Genomic DNA, 17,623 nt, shown 5'->3' on the forward strand with positions numbered 1-17,623 from the left:
TTTATAATAGCAGAAAGTTCAAAGGTCTGGGGTTGTAACTCAGTGGTAGCACTCTCCTATCATCCCCGAGGAACCTGGTTCAATCCCCAATATCTAAAAAAAGTTCAAAAGTGAGAAGTAGAACTAATGAGGAAATATTGTATATCTCTTGTGTGCTAATTCGGTTCTTGAAAATGAACTTGAGTCAGAGGTGATGGCACCTGCCTGTGATCCCAACACTCGGGAAGCTGAGGCAGGACCATCACGGTGAGTTTGTAAGAGGCCAGCCTGGGCTGCATACTGAGTTCAAGGCCAGCCTGGATGACACAGCGGGACCTTGTCTCAAACAAAACCAAACCAGACAACTCTAACCGGAACCAGTTTGGGCAGGCTCAAATTTTAGGTTCTTTTGGGCAAGTATAAACAGCCAAAGAGCTTTCCTTTTTAGGAAAAGCCAAGAGTCCAGAGGGAGTTTGGAGTGGGGCCCAGCAGCCCCGTGTTCTTGGCCAAAGCCCGGGAGAGAGGAAGTCTGCGCGTCCTCGCTGAGGCTCACAGGCTCTGGGTGTGCACACTGTCCTCATCGTCCTCACGGAGGGAACGGGAACGGCTGGAATCATTCCGGAATAATTTTGTTTTTTATTTACTAGTGAGTGACGTGCGAGGAGGGGCTTTGGAACAGACACAAACTCCACAGTGCAAGCCAGGGACTTCAGGCTTCAGCTTCCGAGTCTGGCCGAGCTGCACCGCAGGCGGAGGATCTGCGGCTAATGGTGAGCGTTGTCCTAGGAGTCAGTGAGCTAACGGATGGAAAGCGCTGTCTCCCTGTAGCTCATTAAATACCAGTTTCCCGGAAGGGCTGAGTATAAATTTTAACCACCGTTTCTTCGGAGGTGGCCCAGCAGCGACGGGGGAGAGCTAGCATCTGCCGCTGGCCAGAGTCTTCGCTTGCACCTGGCACAGTGCAAGAACTTTATATGGATTAACTGATCTAATCCTCCCAGTCCTATGAGGGAAGAACTCATAAATTCTCCTTTTAGAGATGTAAAAAGGTGCTGGCTAGAAGTCCTGGGGCTCTCTGGCGCCGGATAGAAGGTCAGAACTGAAAGCGGAAGGGCAGATTCCCCCCTCTCCTTCTGGTCCCTCCATGCTCCTGTGGCAATCAGGGCTCCTGTGGCTTTGACCAAGAAGTTCCCACGCTACAGCCTCCCCCCGCATTTTTTTTTTTTTTTTTTGGTAGCTGGGATCGAACTTGGGACCTTGAGCTTTCGAGGCAGGCGCTAGAACCACTGAGCTAAACCCTGGCCTTGACTTTTTTTTTTTTTTTTTTTTGGTACCGGGAATCGAACTCATTGGAACCACTGAGCTAAATCCCCGGCCCTTTTAATTGACTTTTAATCCTTTGCTAATAGCATCATTTGTTCTTCCATTTATCCTGCAGTAAATGGGTACTTCACTTCCTGTCAACCACCCCACAAGCATCCGGAGAATTTAATCCATGGCTGTTATCATCAGTTTCTCTGGTTTTGATATGAAAATGAAGTTTAAGTAACAAAAGTCACAAAACAAAGTATTTACTTTAGCACTTGTAAAGCAAGATAAGCCTTCTGGCTTAGCGATCACAGACAGATCTCAAATTCTCCTTCCAGCTGTCTTCCACACTTTCCCAGAATTCTTCCCTGCCCCGGCACTGGGGATTAAACCTATGGCCTTTGCACTGAGCTACATCCTCAGTCTCCCCACCTTTAAAAAAAAATCATTAAGTTTATTGGTACATTTTGGGTATACATTATGATCACATTCATTATTGGGAATTTGTACGTGATATGTCTTGGTTCTTATTTACCCACCCCCCCTTTTTTGAGACAGGGTCTCCCTAAATGGCCCAGCTGGGCTCGAACTTGCAATCTTCCCGCCTCAGCCTCCCAGAGTGCTAGGATTGCAGGCGTCAGCCACCACGCCTAGCAAACCCCAGAATCCAGAATTCTTAGATACTTTGATCCTGGTTCTGGTGGTGATCTGGCATTTTTATTCTATCAAATATTTATTGAACATCTACTAAGTGTCAGGATTTGTAGAGTTCCTGGCAAAGACCACAGAAATCTCTCGGTCGGGGCAGGAGGGAGGTAAAGCCCATAGTACAGCAGAGAGCAGTTCGTAGGTGAGCGAGGGGGCCAGGCGAGAGGAGATGGTGGACGTGGCTTTCTCGGCTAACGCAAGCGTGTCCGAAGGACCAGGCACAAACACAGGGTCTGTCTCAAATAGTTGAATCCCTTCCATCGACGCCATCTGTCTGGCAGGAACTCTCGGCCCCTGGATTTCACTGGGAGGCCGAGCTCCCCGGGGTGGAGTTAGGGGCGGCTGCAGTTTCTGTGGTGGTCGCAGGGCGGCGCACGTAGGGGTGGGTGTGCGTGGGGGAATGCTGGCGCTGTTAAATCCGTTAAATCCGAGGGGGTCGGCCAAAGCGCGGAAATGAATTCACTTACACTTTCCATCAAGTGTTCCCTGAGAACGAAGGTTCAGCCTCGCAGGTTAGGCCAGGAGTTAGGACGCCGGCCCGTGTTAGGATCGGAGAGGGGCTGATCTCCGTTAGGATCTCTGCCGGTCCTGTTGCTGCTCGTCCGTTCCTCTTGCACATTTGTGACTAACACAGACACGCGCGCGCGCACGCACACACACACACGTGCATGCTACCGGCTGGAATCGAGTCCCTTTAGCAACCAGTGCGTCTGAGGCAAGTGTTTATTTTAGAAGATTAAATGAGACAATGATTCCGAAAGTTTGCTTTGAAAGAGAATGATTGTTCAGAAGAAAACGGGACCGCAGCCCAAAGGTAATGAGGTAAAACCCGAAATTTGATGCCTGCTAAACTGACTTTCTGCAACTCAATGATTTCTACGCAAAGCCCACAACAGGATAATGAAAAAAGCTGTCTCCTTAGCCTGGTCTGATTGACTAGGTCAAATGGTGTATAAATTAAATCCATCTGAAGAACCTGATCACCAAATGGGATTTTCATTTCCATACGACCCGGGTTGAAAACGAGAAGAGGGAGAGAGTAAAAATCATTTCTCCTCGAGCTGGCCAACCTGGCAGCCCATGTGGAAAGGAGCCAACTCTTGGTGCAGAACAAATCCCTTCAAAATGATTTCATAGTTTTCCTTCCTCTGCCTTTGGAATGTGGAAGCCATTTTCCAGTGAATTTTTCAAACAATACCTTTCTGAAGTTTTAACCCTTTGAGAGAAGACATCACTTTCCCTTGCTGTAGCTTTCCCAGGGTGTGGAGAATAGTGCAATGGAGATTTTTTTCAAAGCACAAATGTCGAAGGCAGAAAGTTGACTCAAACCTTATTAAATTAAGACCCAAGGGAAATAGCTATGCCTCATATAATGCAGAGTTCTATAACTGAACTAATATGATTCTGCAGCCACCTGCCAGGGTAATACTAATGCAAGTAGATTAAGTGATACAGGAAAAAAAAATTGCTTGGTATTGCAAAATTAAATAGACTAATTAGAAATCACAAGTGGAAAGTGAGGTGAGCATGGGGTGCTCGCCTGTGATCCCAGCTCTACAGCAAGAGGATCCGGCACTCAAGGCCAGCAAGAGAGTTCAGGGACTGCATAGCAAGACCCCATCTCAAAAAATAAACAAACAAACAAACAAAATCACTACTTGAGTCAGCCTGGTGGTGCATGCCTCTGATCCCAGGACTCAGGAGGCTGAGGCAGAAGCCTCCCTACAAGTTCAAGGCCAGCTGAGTTCAAGGTCACCCTGAACTGCGTAGGGAGACCCTGTCTGAAAACAAAACATTCTAGACAGAGGAGTTCGGCACAAATGTTACAGGCAGTCAGACAGGCTGGGCCCTGGAGAGAGTCAGGACAAAGGTGAAACACACAGCTGGGGCTGGAGACACACCAGTTGGAAACCTGGCCTCAAGATAGACAAGATGACCAGACCTGCATACTTCCTCAAAGAACAAACACTGGGCCTAATGAAGTCTAGATAGACATCAGCCTCCTTGGTGGGTGACCAGAGCCCTCTGGACCCACCACTTCCTAGGAGAATCTTTGTTCTTTCCCACCACGCTTGTTATGTGACTTGCTTCCCAATTGGACCACTGTTATCTAAGTGACTGTCCTTGTAGCCTTATTGGTTGATCATGGCTGTGGCCCACGTTGTACCCATGTGGGTTTCACCCTATAAACCTCCTCTGTAAAGTGGGGCCCCAGGCTACCCACTGGGGGTCCTCTCCTGCCCCTCAGGGCCTTTCCTAACAATAAATATCTTCCTACTCTTAACCTCCCCTGTTCCTGGAATCCATTCTTAGATTTTTAGAGAACAAGAGCTCAGCATATCAGACAGCTAACAGGTTGGGAGAAATAATATTTCCTATTTCATCTCTGGTATTATTTCCTGTATCAAAAACAAACTACTACTTGAAAACTGTTTTTTTTTTTCTTCTTCCCATTATTAGGGCCTCATAAATGCTACCAAGAAAGCTCTGTACTCCTTTAAAGACACAAACCTTTTTTTTTGGTATTGAGGATCGAACTCAGGACCTTGCATTTGCAAGGCAGGTGGTGGCACCACTGAGCTAAATCCCTGACCCTTGAAACAAGGTCTCACTAAAGGGCACAGGCTAGCCTTGAATTTGAAATCCTCCTGCCTCAGCCTTTCAAGTACAGGGGATTTACAAGTGTGTGCCACTGCACATGGAAAAAAAAACAATTAACTTGTTTTGTAGTCAAATCGATTTCCTTTGGGGTGTCTAAACTTGCCTTAAAGAGTTTCCCCCCAATTGTATGTGAAAAAAAGCTATGTGTGGCCAGGTGGTGGCTCACACCTATAATCCCAGCAACTGAGAGACTGAAGAAGGGATAGTAAGCTTGGACCACCCAGAGCATTTAGTGCCTCAAAATACAAAGTTAAAAAGAGCTGGGTGTGGTGGTATTAGAGAGCCCAGTTAGGTAAAATATTTCGGCAGTCAAACGGGCCTGGGCCCTGCAAGAAGCCAGTGCAGAAGATTAGAACACACCACAACTGTGGCTGAAGGCCAAGGCACATTCCTTGAGGGCCAGGCCTCAAGACACAGATGGGATGACTACACCTACATAACCTCCCCGGATAAACAGTAAAGATTCATATTCTAAACAGGCGTCAGTCACCATGGAGGGGGCATGGACCAATACCTCCTGACCCACCCCTTCCAGGAAAGGGCCTGTTCTTTCTATGCACACTTGCTATGTGACCTGCTTCCTCATTGGATCTATCTATCTATCTATCTATCTATCTATCTATCTATCTATCTATCTATTTTTTTTTTTTTTGAGACAAAGTTTCACTATGTACTTCAGGCTGGCCTTGAACTGACTGTGTAGCTCAGGGAGGTCTTGAATTTGTGGCAATTCTCCTGCCTCAGCCTCTCCAGTGCTGGGATTTACAGGCATGCACCACCATGCCCAGCGAGATCTTCTGTTCTCAACTGCAGTAAAATATTTGTGAAATTTTCCATTTCAACAATTTTATTTTATTTTTTGTACCTGGGATCGAACTTGGGTCCTTGTGCTTGTGGGGCAGGCGGCAGAACCACTGAGCTAAATCCCCGGCTCTCAATGATTTTATTTTAAAAATATTTATTTTTTCATCTTTTTTGAGACAGAGACTCACTATGTAGTCCAGGCTGGACTTGAATTCACTATGTAGCCCAGGCTGGCTTCAAACTCATGGTGGTCTTCCTGCCTCAGCCTCCCTAAAGCAGAATTTAAAAGAAAATCAGTTCCAGCTGAAAGCAGTCTAGCAGCTCCCCAGGTTCCAGCCTCCTCCACTTATAACTACTTGACTCCCCCTGGTACTGATAAGGTAAAGTCATATTTCTGTACATGAAGTTTTGTAGCCCCTGAGGAACCATATGCGGTGTAAACAGAGTTTATGACACTCCATTCCCATATGATTCATAATACACTGTCTTCTTACAAGGCTAAGTTACTAAACTGCCTGCCCTTGTCCTGTTCCTGTAAACCCACTGTGTCACTAGAAAATCCACCCCCTTCGATTAATTTTCCTTTGTTCAGTGGCTCAACCTTGGGACACAAGTCCGCTGAGCTAGTGTTCACCTTAATAAATCCTCCTGATCCCCATCTGGTCTCCCTTGTCCCTTGGAATTCTGCAATATCCTGAGTGCTGGGGTACAGGGGTGTGCTACTACTGCAGACAGATAAGTTAATCAGAAATTATTATAAGGCAGTTAGACAAACAAAGCTGAGCCCTCAGCAGAGAAAAACAGTTGAGGCAATTCACTGGTTAGTATTATAAAAAGAGAAACTATACACCCACGTACTTTCTCTAGAGATGAATAGCAGTATATTCTAAACAGTCATCAGTCACCTGGGTGGCGGACCAAGACCTTAACCCATCCCTTCCAGGAAAGGTCCCTGACCCATCCCCTCACCGAAAATCTGAAAATCCTTGTTCCTTCCTTGTATGCTTGCTGCAAGACTTGCTTCCCCATTGGATCCTCATTTAATCAATATTACCTAAGCAACTATACTTGTCATAATCTTATTGGCTGATCATAGTTTTGTCCCACCTCATGTTCACTTTGTGATTTCCCATTGGACCAATACTACCTAAGTGACTGGATTTGTAACCTTACTGGTTGACTGTAGTTTTGTCCCACTTTGTACCCACCTCACCTCATGGCTTTGTCCCATAAAACACCTCTGAGAAGCAGGGTGGGTGGGCAACCCAGGGTGGGTGGGCAACCCACTTTCAGGTCCCCCTTCTGTCTCTCTTAGAGGAAGCTGTCTTTCTCTCAATAAATTTTTCCTACTCTTAACCTCTGTTGTTCCTGTAATTCATTCTTTGATTTCAGAGAACACAAACGAGTATTTCAGGCATCTACAAGGTTTGGGAGTCATGTCTGTTCCTCCTATATCACGACCATGCCTAGCTCCCATTTTAATGATCATAAAGTAGCATTAGGTACATTCACAGCTGCCAGAATTTGGATAAAAACTGTCCCCAAGGCCAGGTGTGTTATGCAAGCCTGCAATCCAGAGGCAGGAGGATTGGAGTTGGAGGGTAGCTGGGCTACACAGCCTTTCCTATTTGGCCCCTTTCAACTGGCACAGTGGTTCAAGGCTCTTCTGTGCTCAGCTCAGTGTTTCTCATTCTCCACCACTGTCACTGCTGAGTGCTGTCCTGTCTCACAGCCCCACACAGCTGTGCATCCAGCATCACCCATGGGCGCCTTCAGGCTGCTGTGAATTCCATGTGGGACTCTCAGCTGGAGCCCCTGTTCTCAACTCTCCAGGTGTCTGCCTGGGGCAGAGTGACTGGGTGCTACTGAACTTGCTTCTGAGCCAGACTCTTCCCATGGTGGCTGCTTCAGTCCACATTCCAAGGACACAGCACGCAGCTTCCCAGTGCTTCACCTCCTGCTAGCTCTGTCTGGTTTTGAATCCTGGTTCATCAGGTGTGAAACCATGGCAAGTCCTCATCTGGAAAATGATGAAAACAGCCAGGCATGGTCGTGCGTGTCCAAAATTCCAGCACTTGGGAGGCCGGGACAGGAGGATCGTCATGAGTTCAAGGCCAGCCTGGGCTACATATGGAGACCCTGTCTCAAAAACCGAAAAAGGATGAAAATAATGATGCCTCCTTCCCAAGACAGTTGTGTAATGGTGCTGATGTACAGAAAAGGGAGTTATCTTTATTTTACAGGCTAGGGATGGAACCCAGGGCTCCGGCATGCTAGGCAAGCCCTCTGCCTGAGCTACATGCAGCCCAGCCCCAGAAAAGATAATGGCTTGTGTATGACTCAGTGTACAGGTGAGTGGTTTATAAGTTGGCTGTAATTAGGTAGGGTCAGATAAATAGAATTTATGTTTCTTTTTTTTGGTTTTGTTTTTTTGTTACCAGGGATTGAACTCGGGACCTTGTGCTTTTGAGGCAGATGGCAGAACCACTGAGCTAAATCCCAAGCGAGTTTATGTTTTGTTGAGACTTATGGGGCTCTTGTGAAAGACTTAGAAATAAGGCACTGATGTGGCAGGTAGAAAGCAGATGGAAAGTCAGAGTCACCCTGCAGTTGCTTAAGCAGCTGATGCCCTAGATATCCGCATCCTGCCTCTGCAGGGGGGAAAAAAAAGGACCTGGCTAGAAGGGGTGTGTTCATCAGTGTGTGCCTACTTTGGTGACTTTTGTTGTTGTTGTTTGGTTTTTCTGAAACCAGGGTGTCATTATATAGCCCAGGCTGGCCTTGAACTCACAGTGATCCTCCTGCCTCAGCCTCCCCAGTTCGGGGATTCCAGGCAGGCAGTGGTACTGCAGAATTCCAAGAGACAGAGGAGACCAAATGGGAGTCAGGAGGATTTATTTAAGGTGTGTGACAGGCTCAGTGGACTCTTGTCCAAAATGGCTGAGCACTGAACAGAGAGAAGTTTCAGCTTTTACACATTTTGTCCAAGGGGGTAATTTTCCTAGTGAGGTAGCAAGTGAGTTACTGGAACAGGACAAGGGCAGACAGCTCTGTAACTCTGCCTTGAAAGAAGACAGAGTCTTATGCACCCATCTTGAAAACAGAGGGTCATAAACTTTGTGTACAGGACCCAGTTGTTACTGTTATCTGCACCACAACAAGGAGTTCCAGCTACAGGGGAGAGGAGGGAAGTGGGGCGGGGGTGCCCAAGGCTGGGAAGGGCTTGTTTTTCTCAGTCCTGCTTCAGCACCTTGCCCGGCCCTTATTTTGGTGTTCATCTATCTCTCCACCTGTCTGCAGCATCTGTGTATCCCGGTGCACGGGTGTTCACGTGTTTTCTCTGATATTTTCATGCTCCAGCAGAGGAAATGTACCAAGGGGTCCCACTGGCCTAGCCTGGCACAGTTCTGCCCTCTTCCCGCCCTGCAGTGTGTTCTCATCCTTCTCTCCTTGATGCAGCGGGATCTTTCCCTGCTGTGAGGATACAGAAACTGTGGTTCCCTCCCAGAAAGGCAAAGCTGCTCATGCCAATCTCCTCTTCAAAACTCCCTGTACGATTTCAGGTTCCTTCCACCAAAACCTTATTAAGCCCTCCTCCTCCAGTTTTTAAAAAAGTTGTTTTTGTGGATACTGAGGATGGAACCCAAGGGAGCCACATCTCCAGCCCTTCCAAAATGTTTTTGAGACAAGGTCTTGCTAAGTCACTAAGCTGCACTAAGCCCAGCTGAGGCTGGGTTTGAACTTGGGAGTTCTCCTGCCTCAGCCTCCCAGAGTGCTGGGATTACAGGCCCGGGTTCTTCCTGCTGTTAGTTCAATCTCTTCACTCTTCAGACTTCTTTTCCAGTGTCCTCCTTGGGCAAGCTCCCCACTGTCCCTGGCATCCCCGGCCACTTTCCTGTGCCACCTCCACCCCACGGGACTCTGTTGTCATCACCCTCAGCCCGAAGCCCAGGCCTCATCTCTGCCTGCCTGGGCGGAGCCCCTCACTTAGCAGGTGTGTAGTACAAACTGCTGAGTGCCTGGGAAGCTGCCCTGGAAGCTGTGTTTGCTACTTAATTCTGCATCACGAAGCTGAGGGCTGGGGTGTGGCTGAGCGGAAAAGCACTTGCCTCCCAGGCCCGAGGCCCCATACCAGCCCAGGGCTGCAAAAAACAAAACACGGAGCAGGAGGAACATTAACTGTATCCAAGTGTTGTGGGACTCAGCTTTGGGTCTCACTGTGTGCCACGATGTCTCCAGACTCTGGATAGCCAGGTGCAGGCACAGGTGGGGCTCCTGGAAGGACCAAAGCACTACTTTGCCCCCCAGGGATTCTTTTGGCCTTTGCACCGGGACGGACCGTGGGAAGACAGCACTCAATTCAAAGGGAGATGAACCAGGGCTGGTAGCACATGCCTGTGATCCCAGCTACTGTGGAGGCTGAGGCAGGAGAATTGGAAGTTCAAGCCAGCTGGGACAATTTAGCAAGACCCTGTCTCAAGACAAGTAAGAGCCAGTGCGAGTGTGGTGGCACACACCCATAATCCCAGCATTTGGGAGGCTGAGGCAAGAGGACTGCCAGGAGTTTGAGGCCAGCCTGGACATAGAGATACTGTCTCACAAAACCTAATAAAAAGAAATAGCGATCTCATACAAGTTTCAGTAGGAAAGTAGCAGAGGCAAGGGAGGACAGCAGGGAGGAGCACTACGGGGAGGTGGTGGGTGGGTACCAAGTTGCAGTCAGACAGGAGCAAGATATTCTGCCTGCTGCAGCTCAGAGAGATGAATACAGTTGGTGAGACTGTGTTCTGTATTTTAATGTAGCTAGAAGTGAGGATTTAAAAGGTTCTCCCTCTAAAAACATGTTGAAAGTTCAAGGCTACAGATTTGCTGACTAACCTGATGTGATCATTAACTCACTATACTACGAATCAAAACTCATGATGCTGGGAGTGGTGCACACACCTGTAACCCCAGCATTTTGGGAAGATGTGACAGGACAGTCACAAATTCAAGCCCAGCGTGGGCAATTTCAGGACTTAGTGAGATCCTGTATCTGATCTTTATAATTTCCTCCCTTGTATAAGCTTTGGCCTTGACTTGCTCTTCTTTTTCCAGAAGTTTGAGGTTCAACATTAGGTTATTTGAGGTCTGTTTTTTCTGATATGGGTATTGACTGCTATGAATTTCCCTGGTAGGACTGCCTTCATTGTGTCCCATAAATTCCAGTATGTTGTATTGGCATATTGTTTAATTGTAGAAACTGTCTGATTTCTTCTTTAATTTTATCTTGGATCTACTGGTTGTTCAGGAGGGTGTTATTAAATTTCCACGTGTTTATGAAGTTTTTGTGATTTCTTTTGCCATTGATTTCTGATTTCATTGCACTATTGTCTGATAATATGCATGGGATAATTTCAGTTCCTTTGCATTTACTTAAGCATGTTCTATGAGTAACTGTGTGGTCTGTTTTGGAGAACGACCCATGCGCTGTCTAAAAATGTACAAACAGGGCTGGGGATGTAGCTCAGTGTAAAGGCCCTGGTGCGGGGTGGCTGGGTGGGGAGAATTAAACGGTCGAAAAGAACTCTCCCCTCCCCCAGCCTGGCTGAGTGCAGTCTTGGGCCTGGGGTTGGGGGTGACTCCCTGACACCTAGAGGCTCTGTCCCGCAGCATGGAGCTCTCAAAGGAAGTGTAGACAGTCTGGGAACAGATAAGTTGTAAAAATGGATCTCAACACAGTCTTCTTTGGGGCTCAGAGATCTTCGCAGCTGCTAGGTGAACTCTAACTTCCAGGTCAGAAACTTTACATCCTTGGGCTCACCTGACCCCTGCTGGGTCTTGCTTTACCTCCTGCCCTAGTCCTTGTGCTTAGCCCCTTAGCTTGGTACCAGATTTCTCCTTTTCTACTTTTCCTTTTGCTATTTCCCCTCCATGTGCTGGGGTCAAACCCAGAGGCACTCTATCCATAAGCAACATTTCCAGCCTTTGATTTATGCAAAACATTTATTGGTACATTTTAGATATATATAACATTCATCATATGGAATTTATACCTGTACATGATGTATCTTGCTTTTTCCATTCCCCCCCTTCAACCCCTCTTCCCCCCCTTGTATACAAAAGCTTTGTGTCCATTTTTTCCCTTCCATTTTCTCTTTCGGTGTTGTTTTTTTGAGACAGGGTCTTGCTATGTAGCCCAGGCTGGCCTGGAACTCCTCCCTGTGATCCTCCTGCCTCAGCCTCCTGAGTGCTGGGATAACAGGCGTGCACCACTGTGGCCAGCTTCCAGTCCTTTTTATTTTTTATTTTGAGGCAGGATTTTACTAACTTGCTAAACTGCTCAGGCTGTACTCAAACTGGCAATCCTTTGGCCTTAGCCTCCCGAGTAGCTGGGATTACAGGCGTGTGCCACCATGCCAGGCTACTTTTCCGTATCTTTAATTTATGCAAGATGAGATAAACAGATGATAGTTTATATACTTTTATAACAAAGTATGCGTGTGACTTGCTTTCCTTTAGTTGTAGGACTGATTATTTGAGGACTCATTATTGGGTTTTTTTGGTTTGTTTGTTTTGTTTTTTTGAGACAGGGTCTCACTATGTAGTCCAGGCTGGACTTAAACTGTCATGATCCTCCTGCCTCAGCCTCCTGAGTGCTTGGGATTGATTACAGGTGTGTGCCGCCATACCCAGCCACAACTTTTGTATTACTGGGGATTGAACCTAGGACTTTCCCACTGAGCTACGTCTCCAGCTCTTTCTGTAATTTTTGATTTTGAGACAAGGTCTTGCTAAGTCACTAAATTGCTCAGACTGGAGGAAAGCTTTGTAATCCTCCTGCCTCAGCCTCCCAGAGTATTGGGATTACAGACAGGTGCCACCACGCCCAGCCACAAATAACCTTTTTTTTGTACCGGAGATGGAACTTGGTACCTTGCGCTTTTGAGGCAGGGGCTGAGCTAAATCCCCGGCCCCACAAATAACTTTTTACTTGGGATCCTGACCTATGAGTCTTCCTTTGGCTCTGCTCATCTGCCTTCCTTCAGAACCATTGTCTTCATGATTTTTTGAGAGGAGTCTGTCTTGAAATACTTACCTTCCGGCTTGATCAGCTGAGCTCGGGAAGGACAGCTCTGGAGATCGTGGATTTCTGTGGACCATGGTTCCCTGCCGACTGCAGCCTCCGCTCTTCACTACCGGGGGCGGGGACGCAGGATCTGTGGCTGCCACCGCAGCGGAAGCGGAAGCGGTTGGGAGGCAGATGCGCATGTGTGGATGGCACCTGCCCAGGGCCGCGTGGGTCCAGCGCGTGCTGCACCGGAACGCATGATCCCAGTTTAGGCCTCCAGGCGTCTGTGTCCTCCTCAGCCAACAGTGTCTCCAACCCCTAGTCTCACCCACAAAGCCCTTACCTCCTGGTCCTCCGTTGCTAGTCACCACTCACACACCCGCCTTAACCCCACCTTGCTCTTGGGTTTCCTCACTATGTAATCCGCTTCTCACTCTTATTTCCTAGGTGGGACTGAACTTGAGGTCTTCCTGCCTCAGCCGCCGGAGTGCTGGGGTTATAGCTGTGGACAACCGTGCCCAGTGTAACAGGTCTCTTCTTAAGTAATGTATTGCCCAGGGGTAGTCATTTTTGTGTATGTGTGTGGTGCCAGGGATTGAACTCAGGGTTTTCCACATGCTACGTAAGCACTCTACCACTGAGCTATACTTCCAGCCTCCTTTTTTTCCCAAAGGTGGGGTCTCATTGTTTCCCTGGGGGGTCTGAGACTCCTGGGCTCATGTGATTCTCCTGCCTCAGCTTCCTGAATACCTGGGACTACACTGCACTTGGTTTGGTTCAAAAATACTATTCTTGCCAGGTGTGGTGGCGCCTGTCTGTGATGCCTGTCTGTGATGCCAGAACTGGGGAGGCTGAGGCAGAGGCATCACTATGAGATTGAGGCCAGCCTGAACTATGGTGAGGACCCGTCTCAAAAAAGCAAAACCAGGGCAGGGGATTTAGCTCAGTGGTGCCGCCACCTGCCTCACAAGCGCAAGGTCTTGAGTTTGATCCCCGGTACAAAAACCCCAAAAAACAAAAAAAATTTTTAAAAAACTCCATAAAAGGTGGAAGAGAGGAGGAGCCCAGAGGGGGATACACCCCTCCAGGTCACACCCCCCAGTGTCCCGCCTCTCCCAAGGCCCCACCTACCAAGCACACAGAGCCATGCACTTACCAGTGGATGACTCTACCAAAAGCACAGTGACCCCATGATCCAGCCAGCTTCCAAACACACAAGAGTTTGGGGCCATCTGAGATCTAAATCATAACCATTTCCTCTGAATTCAGGAAGGAGACAAGGATGTCCTCCGTCAGCACTTCTAACATACAATAGTTCTTGAAATTGTAGCCAATGCAATTAGACAAGACGAGAAAATAAAAGGGATATAAGGAAATTATCCTTGTGTGGAGATGATATTATTATAGGCAGGGAAGTCAGACAGAAATTAATATACTGTCCGAGAGGGACTGGGCTCTCCAGGAAGTCAGTGAAAAAGAAAGATATCAGAACTGTGACTGAAGGTGCATCTGAAGCCCAGGCCTCAAGATGAAGTCACAATGGCTGGACTTACATCCTTCCCTAAGGGATAAGTAGAACTGTAATTAGTACCACCAGTCCATTAAATCCACAGATGAATCAGACACCCGGTGGGTGACCAGAACACCTGGATCCATCCCTTCCCAAAATGTTCCTGTTTTAGAAGTCATAGGCTGGGTGTGGTGGCACATGCCTATAATTGCAGCACTCAGGAGGCTGAGGCTGGAGGATTGCCACAAATTCAAGGCCATCCTGGGCTACATAGTAACTTCAAGACTAGCCTGAACTACAGAGCGAGATTTGTCTAAAAAAACAAAACAAAAAGGAAAGCAGTCATAGATAAGCCAAAATTAATGTCAGCTATATACCCCTGCTCTGTGCCCTACTTTCTTATTAGACCAATATTAGCTGTGGCTATACTTGTAATCTTACTCGTTGATTATAGCTTGACCCACATTGTGACTTTCCTGTATAAATTACCCCTGACAAAGGTCTGGCCACCCACTGGGAGGCCCCCCACCCCACCCCCCGTCTTTCAGGAGCTATCGCTCAATAAACTTTTCCCACTTTTTTTTTTTTGAGACAGGGTCTTGCTCTGTAGTTCAGGCTGACCTTGAAGTCACTGTGTAGCTCAGGGTGGCCTGGAACTCAGTGATCCTCCTGTCTCAGACTTTCCAGTGTTGGGATTACAGGCATGTACCACCATGCCCAGCTTGCATTTCCCACCCTTAACCCCTTTTTCTCTGGAATTCATTCTTCTGTTTTGGGGTACACAAACTCAGTGCATCTGACATCTAACAGGTTGGGAGTTATATTTCTCCTATGTCAATAGGATCCTATACTTGTAAGACCCTGTTATAGTTCAGACCTGAAATGTATCCCCAAAGCCTCAGTTCATTAGGAGTATGACTTGAAAGGGGGTATTCTTGTCCCCAACTCTTCCCTTCTCTCTGCTCCCTGGTTGCCACAGGTGAGCAGCATTCCTCTACCATGCTGTTTCTGCCTTACAGCCAACTGACTGTGGACTAAACCATGAGCCAAATTAAACCTCTCCTTGAGTTGTGGGTGTCAGGTATTTTATTCCAGTACTGGGAAAGCTAATAAAGAACATTGGTGCCAGGAAATGGGTGTTCCTGACCATTTAGTTTGGAAGCTTTCGCAACTGGTTTGCAGGAGGACTTTGAAAAGGTTTAGAAATGCACGTTAGAGATGCAATAGAATGCTATAAACAGTTTGGTAGGTTTTTTTTTTTTGGTATTGGGGATCAAACTTGGGTCCCTGCACTTGCGGGGCAAGTGGTAGGTTCTTGTTGGAGCTCAGATCAGAACGATATTAGGAATGCAGACAGTAAAGGCCAAACTCAGGAGGTATTTAGTCTGGCAGAAAATATGTCTACATTTTCCTTATATTCTGAGAGTTGCAGAAGACTGAGATTAAGGTTGGTGGACTGATTAAATGGTGCAGAAAATGTTAAGGTAGCCCAACATTCAGGCTGTGGCATGGGTACTGCTTGCTGCTTTGAGATTTATAGTGGAGAACTGGGGGCAAAAGGCACAGCAAAAAATTTTGAAAACCTTAAATTTTGGTCCAAAAGAAACTACATGTAAAGTTGGGGCCAAAGCAGGTATGGTTGCTTCAGAGATCAGCACCACTAAAAAGAAGCCAAGTGCTTTGCACTGGTACAATAGGAAAGTCAGCTTGAAGGTATTTCAGGAATTGGCCAGAAGCCTACCCCCTCACCCTTTATAGGCTCAAGGATGTAAAATGGCAAATTCTATTGAAAGACTTTGCTTTGAGAAGAGAACCCAAGTGTGTCTGGTCATTCAGGGCCATCTAAGGGAGTGTTTCCTGAGTTCAGTCATCCAGGCATTCAGAGGCCTCTGCAGCTGGATTCAAGGGGGCCCAACTACTGCTCAAGATGGCAACAGACCTTGGCATCATCCGTGTAGGACTTTTGGAGGCATGCAGAATGCAAAAATCGTGGGAGTGCCAGGGATTTAGCTCAGTGGCACCACACCTGCCTTGAAAGCAAAAGGTCCTGAGTTCAACCCCTGGTCCAAAAAAAAAAAAAAAAGAGTTGTCATGGAAGCTTCTACCCAGATTCCAAAGGAAAGCCTGGAAGGCCAGGCAGTGTATCCTCAAGAGAGCATAAAGCTGTGGTAGGGAAGCTGAAGGTGCAATGGAGACCTCAGGAAGTTGGAGAAGCCAGATGGTGGATCAGCTGCTGAGTGCATCACAGTCTGTGAGTGGAGCCTGCCCAGGAGAGAGGCCATGTGGGCTGCAGCTGGCAAGGCCACAGGGGTGGGGCTGCCCAGGCCTTTGCGTCACACTACCACCCACCCCTGTGCTGGACACAAGCTATAGGATTTAGTTCGCCCTGCTGGGTTTTGGTCTTGCTTTGGTCTCATTCTTTTCTATACCGTGGTTCCTTCCTCCCGGCATGGAAATGTTTATCCCGTACCACCGCCTGTTGCATAAAGAGATGCATAATTATTTTGGAGGCCAAGGGCAGATGTTCCCCAAGAACCTCATGCACTCATGGGGATGCTGTTAGGAGCTGGACAGGCGGGGTGTGATCTGGAAGGGTCTGTCTCCTTTCTCAGTTTCTTGCTTCTCTCTGCCACAACTTGAGCAGCTTTCCTTCAGCCATGCCCCTCTGCTGATGGACTGAAACTCAAGCCCAAAGAGATTAAGGTGTGGGTGTCAGGTACTGTGTCTCAGCCACAAGAAAGTGACTAACGCAGTCTTTGACAAATGGTGCTGGGCAAACTGTATATTCCCTTGTAGAAAATTGAAATTGTGCTCCTATCTCTCAGCCTGTACAAAAATTAATTCACAGTGGATCAGACACCTAGATATAACTATAACTTTGAAGCTGCTAAAATAAAACTTGGGGAAACAAGTGAACCCATATGCACAGGCAGACTTCTTGAAGAGGACTCCAATAAAATAGGAAATACCAGCAAGAATTAATTCTGGGGCCACATCAAATCAAAGTTTCTGCACAGCAGGAAAACCCAATAGAATGAAGAGACATCCTACAGAATGGGAGAACAGCTTTGCCAGCTACTCTTCTGACAGAGGATTAATATATTGAATATATAGAGAGCTAAAACTTAACAAAAAAAAATCAAATAGCCCAATCAATAAATGGGCAAAAGAACTAAGCAGATGGTTCTCAAAGGAAGGTACAGCACTGCAGGGGAGGGGAGAGGAGGCAGCATTGCCCCAGACTCTTTGCCATTAAGATAGTTGTAATTTTAATGGCAGACATGGTGGCACACCCCTGTAGTCCTAGTGTATGGGAGGCTGAGGCAGGATGATTGCCAAGAGTTTGAGGCTAGCCTTGGCTAACCTATTAAGTTTGAGACCTTGTCTCAAAAAAAAAAAAAAAAAAGGATTTGTAATTTTATTAACTTATACACACTTGTACTTTACTCACTAAAAAAGTGATACAACATTAAAAAAAATCAATATTTGCAGTATGGTACAAGTTGCATCTTTTTCAACTTATGAATAACTAGGAATCAGTATGAAAATGTCCAACAGTGTAAATGCTTTTTAAGAATACTTTTGTTAGCTGGCTATGATGG

General features: G+C 47.1%; 1 long non-coding RNA gene across 1 annotated transcript; it reads left to right on the forward strand.

Moving 5' to 3' along the window:
* Nucleotides 1-435: 435 nt before the first annotated feature.
* On the forward strand, nucleotides 436-10,188 carry LOC101706725 (uncharacterized). The gene is made up of 3 exons (XR_205304.3): nucleotides 436-541; nucleotides 627-749; nucleotides 1,418-10,188. It is a non-coding gene; the product is annotated as an uncharacterized LOC101706725 (long non-coding RNA).
* The last annotated feature ends 7,435 nt before the right edge of the window (nucleotides 10,189-17,623 follow it).

Source organism: Heterocephalus glaber, unplaced genomic scaffold, assembly GCF_053883595.1.
Source record: "Heterocephalus glaber isolate CG9 unplaced genomic scaffold, H.glaber_assembly_v1.0 deba00001444, whole genome shotgun sequence".
NCBI lineage: Eukaryota > Metazoa > Chordata > Mammalia > Rodentia > Bathyergidae > Heterocephalus > Heterocephalus glaber.